General features: G+C 40.4%; 1 long non-coding RNA gene across 1 annotated transcript; it reads left to right on the top strand.

Moving 5' to 3' along the window:
• Positions 1 to 290: 290 nt before the first annotated feature.
• LOC128797208 (uncharacterized) lies at positions 291 to 17,183 on the top strand. The gene is made up of 4 exons (XR_008434049.1): positions 291 to 374; positions 2,983 to 3,078; positions 16,034 to 16,091; positions 17,110 to 17,183. It is a non-coding gene; the product is annotated as an uncharacterized LOC128797208 (long non-coding RNA).
• The last annotated feature ends 2,558 nt before the right edge of the window (positions 17,184 to 19,741 follow it).

Genomic DNA, 19,741 nt, shown 5'->3' with positions numbered 1-19,741 from the left:
TGTTACCGTGCACTAGGGACCCGGCAAAGAGGAAGGAATTTGTCCATTTACTCCGTGCTTGGCAGGAACGGTTTATTGGTCACGTGGCGCGGTTCGATGGAAAGACGCGACCGCTCCCGGCACTCGCATGGGAGCAAATGGCGCCTGGCTGCCAGCGGGATAGGGCTTTATAGAGGGGCGGGGCGAGAGGATCCACGGCCTGCCGGCCAATAGGGGCGGCTGCCGTGGCGGTGACGTCATCAACAGCGACCAACCAGAGAACCCCGCAGGGGCGGGCACTGAGCCTTGGGCTGAGCGGGACCGTGTGGCTCGGGGCGGCCAGCACGGGGTTTCCCGGGGCCGGACGGCAGGGTGCTTACAGGAGCGGCACAGGGGTAAGAGCCGGCAACAGGGGTCAGAAACCGCGGGGGCGGGACAACACGGGGGAAACGCGGGATTACAGAGCTTGGCTTATTTTAACATAAATTAAAAACCCTAATCTAAACCCAAACTCCGGGATGCAACAATTGGATAGCTGACAGACTAGACAGTAGGATTAGACTCTTACTTCCTGTGCAAAATGAAGAATTACATCTGGGTTTCAGTCAGTCAGGTTGGCTATAACAAGTGACAATTTAGCAGCCTGAAAGATGCCTCTCTGTACAGCCTGAGGAAGGTGACATTGCTCAGTTTGTACTCCCCTCCCCAAAAAAAAAGAGTGAAGATGCAAAGATAGAGCACAAGGCCAGCTCTCTGGAGTGCTGTCTTAAGCCTTTCTGCTCCAGACAAAGTTTCAGCGTGATTGTATCAGGCAAACCAGATAGAGAAAACTCTTTTGTTGTTCCTGCCAGCTCTGAGTTAACCTCTGAGCCCTTTGGATTAGCAATACAGTGAGGATGTGTGCCTTGTACATTTTTTTGCTGACTTCCAAGTTGCTCTGTAATACTTCTTTCTGGGAAAGTGAGCAGTGAGGACTGACTTAAGGGGAATTGCAGTTTGATGGATGTGGGAGGTTTACATGTTTGGAAAGAAACGTCCTAATTTTCTTCTGATTACTCTTTGTATACATGCCCAGAGATGTGGCTATGGGCCCACTTAGAGCTAATGAATTTGAGTCTTTGGGTGTTTTTAAGGCAAAATTAACCTACTCAAACACTCACTACAGAGCTGTGGCACCCAGAGGTTTGCTAGACATTTTTTGCAGCAGAAGCAACATGGAAGAGCTGGAGTTTTCCCTCTTCATTACCAGCTCCATGTCCTGTCCCTGACATTCATATTAGATTCAGAGGAGACTGTCAGCATTAGCAAACCAGCTGCCATCAGTGGCTCTGCCTGGCATCCTTTCCTTCTTTCCTCCTGGGCCTCTCCAGCAGCCCTCCGAGCAATGCTCACTGACCGCTGGACTTCAGCCCTGCTCTCCCCTCTCCCCCTGCCCTGAAGGACTGTCCCGAGGTGTGACACCCTGCCCTCTTCTGTCTTCATCAGAGAGCCCAGGGTGCAATTAAAATGCTGTTATAAATCATAGTTATTAGCCAAGTGACTCATCTTACAGCACTGAGAAGGAATCTCCAATCTCATGAGTGCTGGGTGTCTCTTACAGAGAGGGCTGGGGTGTTGATGAGCCTTTGTGGTATCCTTATCTTGCATTTCCAACAGCAAAATCCAACCTGTGTTTTAGTCGTGCTGTTTATATATCTAATCAAAGTGGGTCAGGAAACGTGGAAGACAGCACCAGGGCTGCCTGAGAAACATAATATTTGTCAGAGAGCATTAACTCAGCCTCCCTCTTTCAGGGAATGATAGATGAAGTGTGCCTGAAACTCTGTTTAGATTATGTGAAGTAATGCACTGGTGGTTACATTCATCCTAAGCAAATCATTTTCACTCACTTGAGCTGCCTTACAGAATTTTCCAATAACACTTTAAGCAGCCTTAAACAAAATGAAGTCCTCACGGGTCACTCACATGGGAGTTCCTCCTGGAGCCCACTTGCACACAGACAGGTTCAGAGGGCTCTACACCTAAAATAGAAGTGGGTCCCAGGCTAAAGCCTGCATCAGCATCAGGACCAAAACTTGAGAGGTGCCAGGGCTGTTATCCATGTCCACTGCACAGTATTTTATCTGGTTCAAGCAACAGAAAGACTGACATTAAAGAAACCACAGCAGCTCTTTATGAAAGGATAGGGTGACCTTCATGGAGGCTCTGAAAACTTTCTGGATGCCTGTGGTCACCTGTGTCAGGGCAGTCACCCTCTCCCTGCTGGGAGCTGTTCCTTCCCTGAGTGGCATCATCCTCAGGTAATAGTGTGGAGGCATCTCCTGGGCCCCTCTGTTCAGGGACCATGCCTTCAGGTGGCCCTGCCAGTCCTCCAGCACCATGAGCTCTCGGGAAAGAGGAACAAGCCAACGTGATAGTGCAGGGAGCCCATGCCAGGTCCCACACCAGCAAAATGGGCTCTGAGAGGACCAGAGCCAGCCTCAAGACCCATTCCTGCTTCTCCACAGGAGTAAGTGAAACGGTTGCTCTAAAACTCAGGCATCTCTTACTGAAGCCCAGGGAATTTTACTAGAGATAATGATGGCTTGCTCAATTTAATAATTACAGAGGGATATATTACATTTGCACTCAGTGTCAGTTCTAAGATGAAGTGAATATACTTATTCAAGTTTAATATTTTTTAGGGAGGATTGCAATAATATTCAGGGGAGGAATGCAATTAGATGAAGCCTAACAATGTTTCTTCTAGCCTGCATATTTTTAAAGTGTTTTGCCTTCATCTTTTTTTAAAAGGAGCCTTTGTTGATATCAGCACCTGCTTTGATATGTGTTGTGGCCCCTGCAATTAATAGTTCTGGGGATTAACTAAAAAGTCCCATTTAAGACTTTTCAGAAAATACTTTGAACGAGAGAGGGAAACCACTTAAGTCAGCTGCTTCTGTGCATGTCTTTTTGTGCTATGAAATATGACTTCAAAGAAAACCCTTCTCTTTCCATTTCAAGGTCTTTTTGTAAGGCAAGGAAGATAGGCAACCAGCACTGGAATGCTGCCACTGGGAGATTTATTGGAAGTTTTGAAGGGCTCAGTAGACTGGGAAGGTAATTTTTGTATCCTGCTGCACTCAAGACTGATTTAATTTTGTGTCAGTTCTGGAACTGCAACCAGAATATGAGCTGTGAGTTTATAAATTGCTCCTCTGAGAGCCTGACCTTGCAGGGGAGGAGAATCTAGAAGGAGTTAGAAGATAAAGAGATCGTGCACAGCCAATCAAGCACATTTCACTGGGTTAGTGGACCTCTTGCTTGTGCCTCATTTCACCCTCAAGCACTCTGGCTTTGACAGGATGCCAATCTCTTTTACAGCATCCATGCTGCGAGGGTTCCACTGTCCATCAGGATATATCTGACATATGGATTAGATTTTTTTGAACAGACAACAGTACTACTGCAACAAACATGCATATAACAATCATTATTAGGTGGGGTTTTTTTATCTTATTATTATAATATGTATAAGTCTTTAACCAAAGTGGAATTTCAAAGAAAATATTTAAGGGCAGCGAATTTCATTCAAATAGGAGGGGAAAAAATGTTAATTGGTTTATTAGATTTGGGAATATTGTCTAAAGAAGAATGTCAGAGGTTCCAACGCATGAATGATTTAAAAATATATTAGACAAAGATTTTGGGAATGCATTTCAAAAAGCAGCGTTCTTTTAGCCAAAATTAAAGAGAAAATTACCTAATAGCACTGTAGGATTTTTTTGTTGTTCAGTTCCAGCTCAAAAAATCTAAAACTCATGTTCTGAAAAGTGTAAAATGTGTGAAGTCCCATTGGAAGCTAAGCTTCATTTCCAAAGAAAAATTTATTAGAATAAAGTGTGCTCTCTTGACAATAAATCATTGCTCTTCATAAGATATGGTGCACAGGATGACTGTCTTTGAAAGTAACTTCAATAACCTGGGATTAATATAAATTCTACCTATAGTTGCTACAAGTTTTGATTCCTCTACAGCTGATCTTCTCCAAAACAAGCAGAGTGGGGTTTAAATAACACCACACATATGAAAATAACATAGTCCTATTGTAGAGGGTATTAGTACCGTGACATAGCAGAGCCTCCATGTGGTAGACATATGACATAGGACAGGGACCATCAGCTGGCAGCCCCTGAGCTGTGGCTGGCTCACTGGTCACATGTTGCTGAATCCTATAATGGCTTCCATCCAATATTTTTGCCAAAAGAAAGCTAAATTATGCTACAAATGTTGCCTGAATATCAACTTACCATGTAAGCACTCATTGGTGCACCAGGAGTGCTGTGCAATCACTAATGAAAAGCTAAGTGATCTATAAACTATGTTGGTGAGATAGAAAAAAAACCAAAATCCCCCTGCTACATATCAAATCAACAAAGCCTTTCTGTATTATATACAGCTCATTTATTAATGTCACGTGCGATTAGCAGTGGTAGAGCTGTTAGGGAAATACATTTTCTGTCTTTATATTTGCTGCCTTGTCCATTTCAGTGGTCACTTTGCAGTTTTATCTTTTGAAGGAGTTATCTCAAGACCAGGTGGGAGGGAGACCATGTATTACCTCCTGATTCCCCCATATCTTGTTCATTTACCACTGTGAACCAGAGGCAAGGAATGATTGGCACAAAGCTTTCCAGGCAGAAGTGTCTCCAGCACTGAGATATGTCACTGAAATGGGAAAATCCCTAGAGAAGTGACAGAAAATGCAGTACACTCATATTCTACATCTTTATGGGGTCACCAGACTCTATACATCTGTGACTATAGAAACATGCTAGTCTGCCATACTCTCCTTCCCCTTTCCGGTCTCCATTTTTTTTTTTGATTTTTACCATCTCTTATTGTTCCATCACTTTTGAGATTTTTTGGTGCCAGAAGGGATGGGCTACTCTTGTAGCTGATCTATTGCAGCACTAGTGCAAGAGTTTGCTGCTGTCCAGAGCACTGTAAAAGGTTCTCAGTGTGCAAATCCCATGTGAGATAGCCTATCTGATATCTTGGGATCCTTTGAATTCATTTATTTTATTCCCACTGGCACCAGGGAATCCAGGACATGCAACATGCAGTAGAAAATGTGGCTGGTTGACTTCAGCTGTAACTAGCATTGGAAATACCAAATGGAAATTACACATTTTTTTTGCCTCAGATGGGGCTGAGTGCCATGCTTCTCACAGTCATTATGTGATCATACCCTCTGCACTTGACTGTGGTGACATTTTTTATTTCATATTCAGAAGACTGGAAGCCAATAGAACTTAAAAGAACACTATTTAATCCCCTTTAAATTGGAAGCTGATCTTTCAAGTGTTCAGTAGGACTAATTGAACCCCTAAATGAAAAACACACTCAAAAAAACAAATATTGCCAACAAGAATCCATAAATATAGTTTTTGTTATGTGCATGCCTGTGTTTGCTGAACATACCTATTGTAGCTGAGAACCGCAGAGAGGCCACTAAAAACTCTGTAGGGACTAAGTCAAAGGAGATGGCACAAAGCCTAAAGCTGTATTGTTACAGTTGAGTTATCGGTGCCATCTTGCTTGGCTGGAGACAAGCTCTCTTCCTGACCAAGCTAAACAGAATTGGTCACATCTCCACAGAGGACTGAGATCCAGTCCCATCTAGGATCCAGGCTTCTGTTTCCATGACAAGTACTTAATTCTGGGTGCTGACTTTGCAGGTGTCTTCTCATTTGAGAGGGTTATGTGGCCATGTTATGAAACAAGAAAATATAATTACAAAAGAAATATCAGAGAAAGAAACAGGACATCAGCTGATGAACATTTGGTATTTCCCCCCATACTCCATTCCCTTTTGCATCATCTCCAAGAGACCAAGGGACGCAAGCAGCTCTGAAAGGTCACGTCTGTCCAGGCAGAGATTACCTCCATTAGGACTCTTCAGGAGACAGTAAGTCACCTTCAGAGGACACCAGAGGCCCACATGATAAGCACACATGATTCTGGTGAGATGGAGCTACATCTCTAAGGCTTCAAGTGTTAATTGTCCTCACTGAGAACACCCCTGCTCCCCACAAAAAAAAAAAAAAAAAAACATAACAAAACACTGCCCTAATCCTTTGAGGGAAAGGTGAGGTGCAGACAGGAAAAACAGTACTGGCAAGCTCAGTCCCCCCTTAATGGGGTTTATCAATACATGAGAAAATCACCAACAGGGTTTAAAAGCTGTTGCATTGCAACAACTTCTTTAAGGATATTTTTGTGTATGCTCGGTGTTTGGATACTTCCTTTTGGTGAGATTATTAATTACATGTTCCAAATGAAAGTGTCAGGCTTAAATTTAGCTTGGAAAAATGTTGTCTTTGCTCGGTGTGTAGAGCTCTGAACCATTGCAAAAAATTGTCTATAGTTGGCAGCCAAATGAAATCTCCAGGCCGTGTCTGCACTGGCTGTCTGCGCATGACAGTGATGTCTCCTTTCTGCCTGCCCATACTCAGGCTTATTCCACAAAAGTGAAATATTTTTCCACTGTCTACCTACAGAGTCTGCTACTGGCACATTGTCAAAGTAGTAGCTGCTGCATACTGAGCTCTGCAAATATGTGTCTCTTTTGAGAAAGGCTGCTACAATTGCAATATTAGCTGGACTGTCGACATGAAATCTGAATTAACACTTCCATTAATGTTTAAACCTGTCATGCTCAAGAGAACATTCTGAGTTAACATGTTTTTGCATGCAGCAAAATCAAAAATCATGACGTTTAAACTGAGATATAGATTGATGTTAAGTGTCATCTCCCATCATGGTTTTTTGCCTGAATGGAAGCTCAGCAAACAGAAAACCTTCATAGCAGTGGCTCTGATGGGTATCATTAGACATTGGCTGGCACTGATTTTACTAATGTTGCATGTGTGCACTTTATTTTCACGTGTGTTTTTTGGAGAGATATGCCTCTTGGGATATTGCGTGTTTATAATAGGTAGCAGCATTGAGAAATGTTCTATGCACTGACAGCTCACCAAGGCTTATGCAGAGATAAACATATTGAAATAAAATTACTTCTCTGGCCAGAGATTGGAAGATCTTTTCCATTTTTATTCTTTACTTTTCACAGTATGATTCATGCATTGTGTCTCCTGCGTGAGCAATTTGCAATGCGGACTTACACATACAAAGAAGAAGAAACCCATCTTATATCATTTTATGGAAGAACAAAACAACTTGTCATTTTGTTATTACGGGTCTCCCAATTCACCAGCTACTTAATGTTTCTCTTTTGCCTCCCCCAGTCTAATTTCTCAGGTGTAACCTAGGATGTTTGACAAAAAGTATGTTTTGGGGGAAAAAAAAAAAAAAAAAAAGACCCATGCTATAAAGTCCTTGAAAAATCTTTCTTTTGGCTCTGCGGCATTACTATTTCAGTTTTCACATATATATTTTTCTTCCCAAAATGAGCAAAATGTTACATGATATTCTGGTTGGTTTTCCCTCTTGGCAGTTACAAGGAGCTTTCACAAGTGGTTCTGATAAGTATTAAGTATTTTTGTTAAAATGAATCATGTCAACTAGCTAAAGAATGAAAAAGCAAACTTAAATAAATATTTTGGGCAAAGGAGGAGAAACATTTTGAAAATCCTGCTTGTATTTTCCTGGTATCTGACCTTTTATGCTTTGTCTGTGAGCAAGCTAAAAATCTTTTAGTTGTTTCTAGCTGGATTCTATTTTGCTTTACAACTCTTCCCAGCTGTTTATTAAAAACTACAAGTGATCCTTGGATATTTTGCTAAACTGTTATTCAGTCAGTGGATGAAAAGTCTGAGGAATGCCATGGGATTATTATAACAGTATAATTAGCTGCAGACAGCTCTCTTCTCAACAGCTTTGAAAAGCTCTTCTATCCATCTCACTTACCCAAGTAATTAATTAAACACAGCTGCAGACTAGAACAACTGTTGCAAACAAAAAAAGAAGTGTTTTCCATTTGCTTTTCCTGCTCACTTCTAGGCAGTAGTAGAAGAGGAAGCCATGTAGGAGTAGTTAGGACAATTAGGAACCGTCTGCTTTGCTCCATCACCTAAAATCCTGTTATGGAGGAGAGAGGTGCAAAAGCATCAGTGAAGCACAGCTGTTGCTGTGGCCAATTCATGCCTGAAGCAAGGGCAAATCTTTTAAAATCACGTGACTACATCCTGGAAATGACCCAAGGAGGAAAAGTCCTGAGCATCCTTGCCAAAACTCCCATGTCATGTCTTTTTTACAGAGTGTTAGAAAAAAAGTGCATAAGTGAGAAAAATGGAATAACTGAAGTAGTCTGAATTTGGAAGAGAACTGGCAGAAAGCTGGAGCAGGTGATTTTAATACTTTCAAATGTTCCTGGAAGCCAGCAACGCTAAAAAAAAAGTAATACTGGAAATAGTGCCGTCTTCTCAACTGTTATATGTAGCATATGTAGCAAGCTTGAAGGTGTAGGGGTCTTACAAGGAAAGATTTTGGGATAACTAAAATAATCCATGGAAGAATGTGACTTTGGAAAGGTGTGTTTTCTGTCCAGACAGTGACCTATGAGGCCAAATGACTGAACATTGTATGTCAGAGTTATACAATAAAGGTATCATGAAATGGGAACAGTAAAGCTGAGCTAACAGGCAAGCTGAGCAATACTGGGCAGCTCTTTTATTCTTTCCTTTTGATGGCATCTACCTGCCAAACATAGCAAAGACCTCAAAGAAAGCTTAACTGTACCACCAACAGTAGCCAGTGTTACCTGGTTCCTGCAACAAGAAGATGCAGTGGTTGTAGAGACTTGAAGAGTGAATGATATTGCATCTATGTGGCTTTTTTCATGCAGTGGGTGCTTTCCTAACAGAAAATTTAGAGAAGCACAAGAAGCAAGGCTTAGTTTTTCCAATGGTGCCTGGGGATGCTCATGTGGTGTCACAGCCTTTCCTGCTTCACAATTACAAATGGCTTACTACTGCACAAAGTATTTTATGACCTGTTTGATTGCTTTTCCACAAAATGCCAACACTGTCAAGGACTAAGGAAGCCCTGTATCCAGGGTTTAGCTTTTTATTTTTATTTTCAGCACATTCAATGGCAGCAATTCTAGCTTAAAATGAAAAAGGGATTTGTCCTAGAAGAGAAAACCATTTGTCCTGACAGGCATAGGTTTTGCAATGTGTGGAATTTCATCATCCATGTACCATCCAGCTTTCATCACACTCTCCATGATGGTGGAAGTCCTGCCTGCTTGCCCTGAATGAGTCAGGGACTATAATGAGATTTCCAGAGGCATAGCTAGAGCCTACAGCTCTTTCCAGACACTTCTGAAGATATTTTAAGGGCATTCTAGACACAAATATACTTGTCACAAGTTCCTGTGTAGACGTGAGGATGAGAGATGCAATTTAAAGCATCAGTGTTCAAAAGTAGATGTGTAGACTCTAAATAAGTACTTGAGAGGCTTTTGCGAACTTTTATTTGTGAATCATTGAATGGGTTGGGTTGGAAGAGACCTTGATGATCATCAGTTCCAACCTTCCTGCCGTGGGCATGGTCACATTTCATTAAACCAGGTTGCTCAAAGCCCCACACAGCCTGGCCTTGGCCACTTCCAGGGATGGAAGATCCACAACTTGTTTCCTACGTGAGGTATATAGAAGACTTGCCTCTTTTCTCCTAACTGGCAAACAGAACCTTGAGAAACTATAACATTTTTCACTGGTGAACTAAAGATACTATCTATGAATGAGATATTTGAAAGGTAATGCTGGAAACAAAGTGTAGGACTAGCTGCTCATATATTGCATATTACTAGTGGAACTGAGTAGCATTGTCTCACAGGAGAGGCTTATAAAACACAAAATTAACTAATAAAGAGGTTAAAATGCAAAAACAGGCCAAAACCCAAGTGGCAGCCCTTAGAGTGCTTCTTCAGGGGAGGGGCATTCTTCAAATAATATATTATCAATAGGTAGCTGGTGTTCAAATTACACAGTTCTGGATTTCACAGAGGCAGCAGGGGGGAAAAATGCCCACTGCAGGAAACCATCACCCTTCCCAAGGTCCTGCAGTGGTGTGCCTAGCGGGACCCCAAAGCTCTGTTCTTTCCAGTCCTTGAGCTCTGACAAAAATGGGGTTAGAATAGTATCCAGACTCCTCACAGCACACATCCTGAATTTTTTCAGAGCTTTCTTTAGCCAATGTTGATGGTTTATGCTATTCCTCCTTGCTCTAAGTTAAAAAGCAGGTTATATCTGATCTTCAATGATTTCCACTGTTACAATGTCATTTATGGGCTCTCTATACATTTAACGTGCACAGTGACTTCCTTACAGGATGTGGTAATAGAGACTCAGCTATCTTCTTGCAGTGTTTCTCCTCAGGCTAGTTAATAAAGTCATGCCCTGGAGGCTTAGGATAGGAACTCTGCTTCTCTTTGTCCAGCATCCCTCACGTTGCTCCTCCACTGGTATTTAACTGCACCATGCTTTAAATGAAGGGCCCTATTCCATTTCTTTCCTCAAAGTCAGTTCATTTGATTAGCAGCCAATATTTATTTTCTGGTGTCCCACACCTGCTGCTTGGATGGCAGTGCCTCTGACAGGGACTCCTATTGCACCTTTGCGATGCACCAGCAGGCTGCTGAGGGCATCCCTCATTATGATTCTCACCATGTGGCATGGAAAATTTCATTCCCACTGCAGGCTGGGTACCTTGGTCTCTCATCCCCATGTTTTATCCTGGGCCAGGCTGAGTACAATGACAGGGAATTGTCAATCAGACTGGGAACAGTGTCAGCCATGGCACAACTCCTCAGGAAAACTGCTCTGTCATCTCTTCCTGCTTCAGTCTCTGCTGCCAGGCAGAGAGCAAATGGAAGGTAAATAATCTGTGTGTCACACATTTACAGGTAAAGTGGTGATAAATGTGTCACTGCCAGTACTTTTCCACTTCCTTCCATAGAACTCTGGTAACCTGATCTGAAACTCCAAAGAGAGGAACCCTAAGGACTGAAATCCAAGTATTAACTTAGCAAATGGATATGCCAGCATCAGTGCAAGGTCCTGTTGGTGCTGATGTTACTCTTTTTCCTGAGTAGACCTTTGGAGATCTCTGATTCTGCAGCAGTGACAGTGGGCACGTTCTGGCCTTGAGCATCCTGCTGAGGCTGGCAGATAGAGCAGGTTACAGTAGGTTTTCTAAGCTGAAGGGTGTCTCAGATCATCAACCTGTAAAATCTGAGTTGCAAACAGCTCTCAGTATAGCTTCATCCTAAAGTCAAAGGAAAGGGCTTAAACCTGGAATGCACACTGCATAATGACTGCTTTCATTATAAATGCATTCAGAATTTAGTGAATTCAGAAAACATTATCCATTAATCAGCTGCAGGAGAATCAGCTCAAATATGCCTCTAAACTACTTTATTTGGCTTAATTCAAATATCTTGAAAAAATAAATAAAGGTAAGTATAAATGTATCTCAATTTTTAGCTCTGTACTTACTCTTAATGCCAGTTTTTATTTGCATAATAAATAAAGGGGAAGGGGAAGAGATAAAATATTGGGGTGGATCATCATTGCCTTAGTCACCACATTCTGAATGAATCCATTTTCTACTATATACCTGCTTAGTTTCAAGTATTTCTTAGATTTTGACCTTTGCTCTCTACTAGACTATGGAGAGGCATATTAAAAATAGGGAGCGCATACTGGTTTTAGAAAGTTTTGATACAAATTTTTCAGCCTGTGTTGCATGCTTTTATACATTCCCCCTAACAAGTTTTTCCTGTATTAATGTAGTTAAGATTTTATTTGCTCTTCAAGAGCATCTTGAGATCTCAAGAGTTTGCATTAGCTATGATACAAACATTGTTTGGCAAACAGATTATGGCACAAACTTTTAACAAGCTAGAAAAAGGATAGGTAAGAAATGAAAAAAATATGTACTATCCCAGAATTTAAAAGCGTGAAACAGAAACACAGGGAAGTCAGCCACCTGTCCAAAACCACCCAAGAAGTGGGGCAGAATCAGAAATTAAATCCAGGTCTTCCCCATTCAGATCCAGAAATGTGTGAGCAGGCTGACTACCATAGCATATACCATAGAATAGGAGATTTTATTCAGGACAACCTCTGCCAACGCTGAACATTGCACAAGTCCCAGCTGACACTTTCTGGGAGGTGTGCTCACATGAAAGTGAATTTTGCATCCTTTCTCCATATATTCTAAATTAATTAATTAAACAGGCTGTATTTCAATCATGAGCTTGCTGCTGTTCACAAAACAGCTTAGGCTGTCCCCTCATAGTTTATGATGTCAACAGGCCCCTTGATTGAAATACAGCCTTGAAATCCACCTCTTTCTTCCAGACTCCAGTATATATTATTCTTGTAGTTTTTAAAGACAGCTGTGTGAATTAATGAACTGATCTGAGAATCGAGGCTGGCCAAGAGCACCATTTAAAAGTCATGTAGATGACCTCATAAAAACTGCAAAGAATGCTTGCAGCTTGCTTGTAAAACAAATCTATTCCTTAATAACTCAAAATGCCCACATAATTCAGTACACATTTTGACCCGAGTGAGTGCTTCATAAGAGAAGATGAAAATTTCCCATGAAAAAGACATTTAACCAGTACAGGCAACTATAAACTTTAATTGATATTTCACAGTATGTACAAGTTTGCTCTCCAGGGAGTGTAGAATATCATTTTTGCACCTGCACTCTAACTGCAGTCTTATAGTATTTCAGCCATTAAGCATTTTTCATTAAAGCACTTCATATAGAATTAGTATAATCTGATTTTAACAAAAGCATTCTATATATAGGTTTTTCACACCATATTAATGCATAACTGTTAGAACTGGAGAAGCAGTATTGTGCAGGCAAACCCTAGGTTTCTATACATGGTCATTAGTTAGGGTGGTCTCTGTACTTGGAGCACTATTTGTAAAACATATTTATGATAATGTATTTGACTGTATCTTAGAAGAAAGGGACTTCTAATAAATTAAGGGGGGTTTTCACGTATTTTTCTTTTCTTGGTACTAGATTTCCCCAAAGAAATTGCGGAATCTAGTGAAATAGTAGTTTATGGTATAGCACAATGGTATCACATTCTTTGCAGCTTCCATCCTTGGCAGCCATAAAACCTAACAGTAGAAAGGGTGTTTGCATATTGGGCAGCAGAGGGAATATTTTTGGATAGCTATAACCTAGCAAATCTGCAGAAATATTTGTCTTATGGCTTGCATTTTATAGCTGTTATCTAGCTGGCAATAAGAGGTGAACAGCTGTGCAGTTTTAAGATGTATGATTTTAAAACAATGAACTGGAGGCTTGCTAAATGGTTCAAATTAGACGTGGGTAGTAGCAAACATCACAGGACTTTTCACCTCGTGCTGGAGACAGAGACTAAAGTTGAAAGTGCTCTACAAACTCAGTGAAGGCAGCACCTCCTTAGTCATTTTTAAGAGACTCTGGAGAATATCTGCAGGTTTGCATGAAAATACTTTCTGGGATTTTGTGAATCTTTTACATGCTGTTTCCTTCAGATAGTTATCACCCCAAAAACACTTTCCCCTGCTTCACACTTCCCCTAAACTTCATAGGCATTACTCACCATACAGTTGACAACAATGTGAATGTTTGAGCAAATGTCTTAACTGAAAAAGGGAGAAAATAAGGTACAGGGATATACAACTTGGTTTCACAAATGCCAGTAAATTACAGAGTTTCCATCACACACAATGTATGATTTGCACTTCAGGGCTGCAGGGAATCGTGGTCTGCCTATGCCTGTGATGAAAATATGAGATACAGTTTGTGTTTATTGGAGGTACAGGGAAATATAGTTGTTTTGTATAAAAATAACTCTCTGCATACCCCAGAAACTTACAGAGGAGGTGTATGAAAGTGTGACTGATTGACTCATGATAACCAGCTTCAGACCACACACAGGAAATGATTTAGTCAAGGCTTTTTTTTTCCCCATAAGACAAATATAAAATGCAGTTTAGGATTCACAACAGTCCAGCAAATTGTAGGCAAACACTGTAACAAAATTTTTGAGGATAATGTAGTACAATTTCCCACATGAAAATTTCTGCCATCACTTTCTTCAAAGAAAATCACTTTGCTTGTGATGAGGAACTGGTCAGATCTATGCTTACAGAACTAATTATACACAGATAATCTACATATTCTTCCTTCCATTGTCCTGAAGAAGAAGGTTTTAACTTTCACAACCACAAAGACAATGAGTGAGATGGAATTTTGGTCTGGTTTTAGCATCAGATAAACTGCTTAAAATTTACAGCTTTCAGGTGATGTCCCAAAATGTTTTGAGACAAAGACCTTGTACTACACATTAAAAAGTACAGAAACATGGGGTTGGCCCATGGGGTTACACAACTGAGAGTTAGTTGTGATCTTGTCACTATTTTGTCCCTGGCCTTGTCCTATGCATGTGAATATTGAGCAGCCCCCTCCTTCCCTGGGAGTCTCCTCCTTGTGCATGAGCCAAGGTTTTATGGTATTTTTACTTACTCTCACAAGATATTTATCCTTCAGGAACATTTATACTGGGTGACTTCTCACATTAAATTTTTAATCATGACTGTATTTTTTAGCAGTCACTACCAGTGTGTAAAAACAGTGATCTTGCTAGGAACATTAAAGATCTCTTCCACGTGGGAGATGGGTAGAGCTTAGGGGACTTCTCAGCAACCACAGGGCAAGGCTATGCTTCAAAGCAATCCCAGTACTGTACACCACCAGTACAATTCCACACTGATGGCTTCACTGTCCAGGACTTGCTGGGTTTCTCTCCTTGTCTTGGGCACACTAACAGAAGTGTATCATACTTGTGAGACTTTTTCTCTTCTCCTGGACAATTATTTCCCTCTGTGGGACAAGGTGAGGTTATATATCCAAAGCTATTCTGAGGCTCACCCAAACCAGATTCTGGGTCTGAAAGGTGATGCCCATGCAGGTAATGGCTGGTGGGAGAGGGGAACACAATCTTGGGCAAACATGATTTTGTGGAGCCTGCTGAGGGCCTGGGGCAATGCAACTGATGGGCTGCAGGCAGAACAAGGTGTGAGGGCAGCAGCTCACCTCCCTGAGACCTTCTTCTCAGTCTGAGTTGAAATGGTGACATGACTGATTGCAGTTCAGAAGAGGGGATTGCTAAGTGCCTAAGACCGGTTGTTGAGTGACACTTATCCCATAATATATTTGAAGATAATGTACCTCTCAGAGCAAGGTGAGGGGGAAAGACAGTAACAGGACCAAGCTGGAGCAAAAAGCACTTCTGACAATGGTTCAGCAATAATGTTTTTTTTTTGTTTTAATGGAATAAATCGTACGTAAAGGAGCAGTTAATTTTTCCTTTTTTTCTGGTCGAGGGTCTGATGCAGTGTTTAAAGAGGCTGGATAGAACTTGGGAAGCAGCAGAGCCGTAGGCCCCCACTGCTCCCCTCCATTTGGTGGCAGAAGTTCCACCCTTCAGATGTATGATCAGACCTACTCGCTCTGGTTTGTGGGTGGGGGTTTAAGAGGGTCCTAGTATCTGGGAGCCCAAGCAAAAAATCCTTTTATAAATATCACTTGTAAAGAAAGGAAATTACTTTTGCTGCTCATAGAATTTTCAAACAACAAAAAATACAAATGTTGTCTGGCAGACAAAACAAGTCCTGTGAGTTCAGCTAGAAGTACAGCCTGTGGGACCCTTTGGAAGATATTAAATTTGGGGAATTTTGTTTTGTTTTGTCTTCTCTTTCAAGCCATCAACTACAGATAAAACTACTTCCCTAGAAAATCCCAGAGAAAATAAAGTGTGCAAGAAAATTCTGAAGCTTATTAGCTCTACTTCTGGGAGGTGCTTGAAGAGTATGTTTTGTGGACAAAGTCAAATACAGGACAGACAAAACAGCACAACAGCCATAGCAGCAAAAGGTGATAGAGGATGTTTGGCTGTATTGTATCATTTGCTTCAGCAAATCCCTCTACTGCCTCTGTTACTACAATGACCTCTGTCTCCTCCGCCTAGGTAGATGATAATAGATGGAAATTATGGATTTCCAAGGCTGGATGGTCTCTCATAGCAGGTAAAGTATAGAAAGGTTCTGATTTCTGCTGGAACTAGTGCCATGTAAATGCTCATTATATGTCAGTAAAATTTTATAGAGGGGCTGTTTTAGAAAATCTTAATTCACAAGTTAAAGGATCATAACTAAACATCCTTGACTTCAATGGAGTCGGGATTTTAAATTTAAAATTTAATTTTCATTTGGGTAAAATATTTTAAAAGAAACTGACTTTATTTGTAACTTGGTTTAAATCTTAAATCATGCTCCAAAAGAGATACATAGTGTATGCAAGACTGACTGTCTCTTGTTGCTGGCATTTATGTCACAAACCTCTTTATTATGCTTTTCATGAGTTTGTGAAGACAGAGGCTACCACAGTATTCTCTTACTGTGTTCACAGGCTGTCTTGAACCTCAGTTGCTGATATTCTTTAGGGCAGCAATAGTATATGGCTAATGTAAGGTGATCTGTTAATAGTAAAAGGAAAACAAAAAATAAAACAGAAAATAAAGTGTTCATAACAAACTTTTTTTTACTTGGGACACCTTTTTAATTGCACTTCTCATGCATCTAGAACAACTTATTTATTATTCTTGAAACGAAATTGATTATGGACTTATTCCCATATTTCAAATGTTAATTTTTCTTAATTATGTGTGAAATGAGATTATCTATGGAGTAATCAATCTGTTCTGTCCATTTGTACAGTTCACATCTGTGATGGTAGCCACTTTTATAAATAAGACACAGTAAATTCCATAATCTGTGAAATAATTTTAGTCCAAATGAGCATTTTGTGCCCTTCTGTCATGGAGATTGTTTAAAACAAGGCACACATGTTTCAATAGTAACTGTACCCTTTCTGAGAGAGACAAGTTTTGCATACTCTCTAAATCAATCATTCTTGCATATTTGAATAGGGCTGAGTACAGCAAGCTGAGCAGCTAATTTAAGTCTAGCTCTTTCTTTTCTCAGGATCAGGAACTTACATTTCCCCTTTACCTGACTGCCTTGTTTTTTTGGTTTTTTTTTTTAGCTTTAGCCACAAGTTCCTGCAACATTCCTTACAGAAACACAGCTGCTATCTATTGAAATATAAGTCATTGTTCATGGATTGCATTTATAATCCACCCTACTGGTGATATACATAATTGTATTTGCCATATGTGAAAGCAATTACAATACTTTTTATAGAAGAAAAGCCTCCAAGTGTCTGCTTGGCTAACTTAGCCTAGCCTGAGTTGTGTATCTGACAGCAAAACTATATTTTCTTCAAATAGCTGTTGATTCCTACTAATGGGCGAATATTGAGAATTTTAAGTATGCATGCAAACAAACAGGCTTTTTGCCATGATGATTTTCTTGCTACACTATTTTTTTGTCATACCAAATTTTGAGCTTTCAGCTGACATAGTTCTACTGATTCCAGGAAAGATAATATCAATCTATTTCAGCTACAGATCTGAAGTCTAATATTCAGATTATACTTTCCCTTTAAAATGAGAATTTTTTTTCTATTCTTGACTCAAGTCTTATTTAATTCTAAAAAAATGAGCTTCCTATTGATATGTTTTTGATGAAGGCTGCTTTTCAAGCTCTGATCTCATTTTCTCGTGGCATTTCTTAGCCTGAAGATTTATTCATAGGCTTTCCTGTAAGTAGCTGCACAATTTTAAAATGTCAGAAGACCTTCAAGAATATGTCTTCCTCTATTAACTGAAATTCTTTGCTCAAGTTCTGTCTCAAAATGACAGGAATTGTAGCCTTGTCATATTTAGTGTAAGTAAGGGTGAGAGTTTTGGTTCTCTACCATTCCCTGCTTTTTTTGGAAACAAATAACACTTCTAAGGATCTTTTGCTCAATGTTGTGTAAATCACCTCAATCCTTTTAATAGGATTTTGATCACATAACTTAATACCAGAGAATAGCTCTCCTACATTGAGTAGGTCAAGGCTTTACATTTTAATGCATCCTTTATGCTTAGAACAGCTTTGTGGGGTTGATGTTTTGTATTATTCCATGAATCAGCTTAAAAGAGGTTGCCACAGCATCTGCCAATCTCCCATAGGGTGACTTGGAGTTAGATTCTCCTGGGCTTTAACCTGCAGAGTGTTGAGGAGCTTAAACATGCAACAGGAACCCATTGGCTGACAGAAGTTAAGCCAAAATGAGGCTTTTAGTCTATTCCTGTGACAGAGCAACATATTAGTTGTCTTCCTGAGAGGCTTCAAGTTTCTGTCTAGCATCTCTGCAGCTTTATATTCAGATCAAAGAAAAATGGTATAAACTCCTTCCCCAGTGCCTACAAATTATTGCAAGAAGGGAATATTACTTGCTTACAACATTAAGTTGTAATGCACATATTAGATATACTCTTGCATGTCAAAAAGGATTAAAGGTGTATCAGGAATTTACTGAGTATATTTTAAGACCTAACCCTAATAAAATAGGGCATACTTATTTCCCAGCAATCTTTAAGACAAGCATGCACAGTGCTGTAGAGAAGCTTTGTGTCAGCAGACTTATGTCCTACTCCTACCTAAAGAAATCTGCATTTTCTGAGAAACAAGAAATTCTCTGTTGCTCTTTTCAAAAAACTGTATTTTTAAAAGCGAGCAAAGTCCATATCCCTAGATTTGCCCTACTAGGCTACTTCAGGCTGATGAGTATGAGGAGAATGAAAGACAAAATCACAGGACTACAGGGTGGGTAAGATTGGAAAGGACCACTGGAGGTCATCTAGTCCAACCTCCCTGCTCAAGCAGTGTTCCCTAGAGCAGGTTACTCAGGTTTGTGTCCAGGCAGATTATGAATATCTCCAGAGAAGGAGGTTCTTCAACCTCTCTGGTCTACCTGTTCCAGTACTCAGTCACCCTTACAGCAAATTTCTTCCCTATACTCAGGTGAAACTTCCTGTGTTTCAATATTGTAGAGGATATTTTGTTAACTAAAATAACATTGAATCATCATTTAATCAGAAGCAATCATGTCTTAGTACAGTTTTTGTGACAAACTATTAGATGTGCACCTGCAAAGACAGGCACTTTTAAAAACTGTCTTCCCAAGTTAGTGATGCAGGTTTCCCATTTTTTATGAAAGACTGATATCTGTCAGAGATCTCCAAAAGCATCCGTATGTTACAGACCTCACTGTTCTGAGGCACAGCACTTAATTTTCCTTTGGGTAACAAAGCAAAAAAATGGATAAATACTGTAGGATCAAATGCCTTCAAGCTATCAGAGTTGTGACTGCAGGCTTTAAACCACATCAGAAGTGGAAAAGAAGAGAGAGCTAAAATCGCAGCAAAAGAATTTTATTTGTTGAAGAGTTGGCAATGAGAGATTAATGCCACTGAAGTGCAGCATCTGAGAAGGGCTTTGTGAGAAGAAACACTGCCACTGAAGAGCTTGGTTTAAAACACTCAGAGGTATTCAAATGAATTATTTAATGAGGGTTTGTGTCACAACTAAACCAGAAGTATTTTTTTACCTACATTTTCACAGGGAGCATACTACTGCCTTACCCTGAGTATAACAATACACTGGACTATTGCTGGACAACAGCTTGCTGCTGTGTTGCAGTTCCAGATGAAGTCTGACATGAAAATGAACTTGTGACACTGCTGGCATTTTAGTACACAGTTGCTGCTCTATCTGCTGAGCAGATT

The sequence above is a fragment of the Vidua chalybeata genome, chromosome 1 (genome assembly GCF_026979565.1).
Source record: "Vidua chalybeata isolate OUT-0048 chromosome 1, bVidCha1 merged haplotype, whole genome shotgun sequence".
In the NCBI taxonomy this organism is placed as follows: domain Eukaryota; kingdom Metazoa; phylum Chordata; class Aves; order Passeriformes; family Viduidae; genus Vidua; species Vidua chalybeata.
This window is presented reverse-complemented; position numbering and strand designations above follow the sequence as displayed.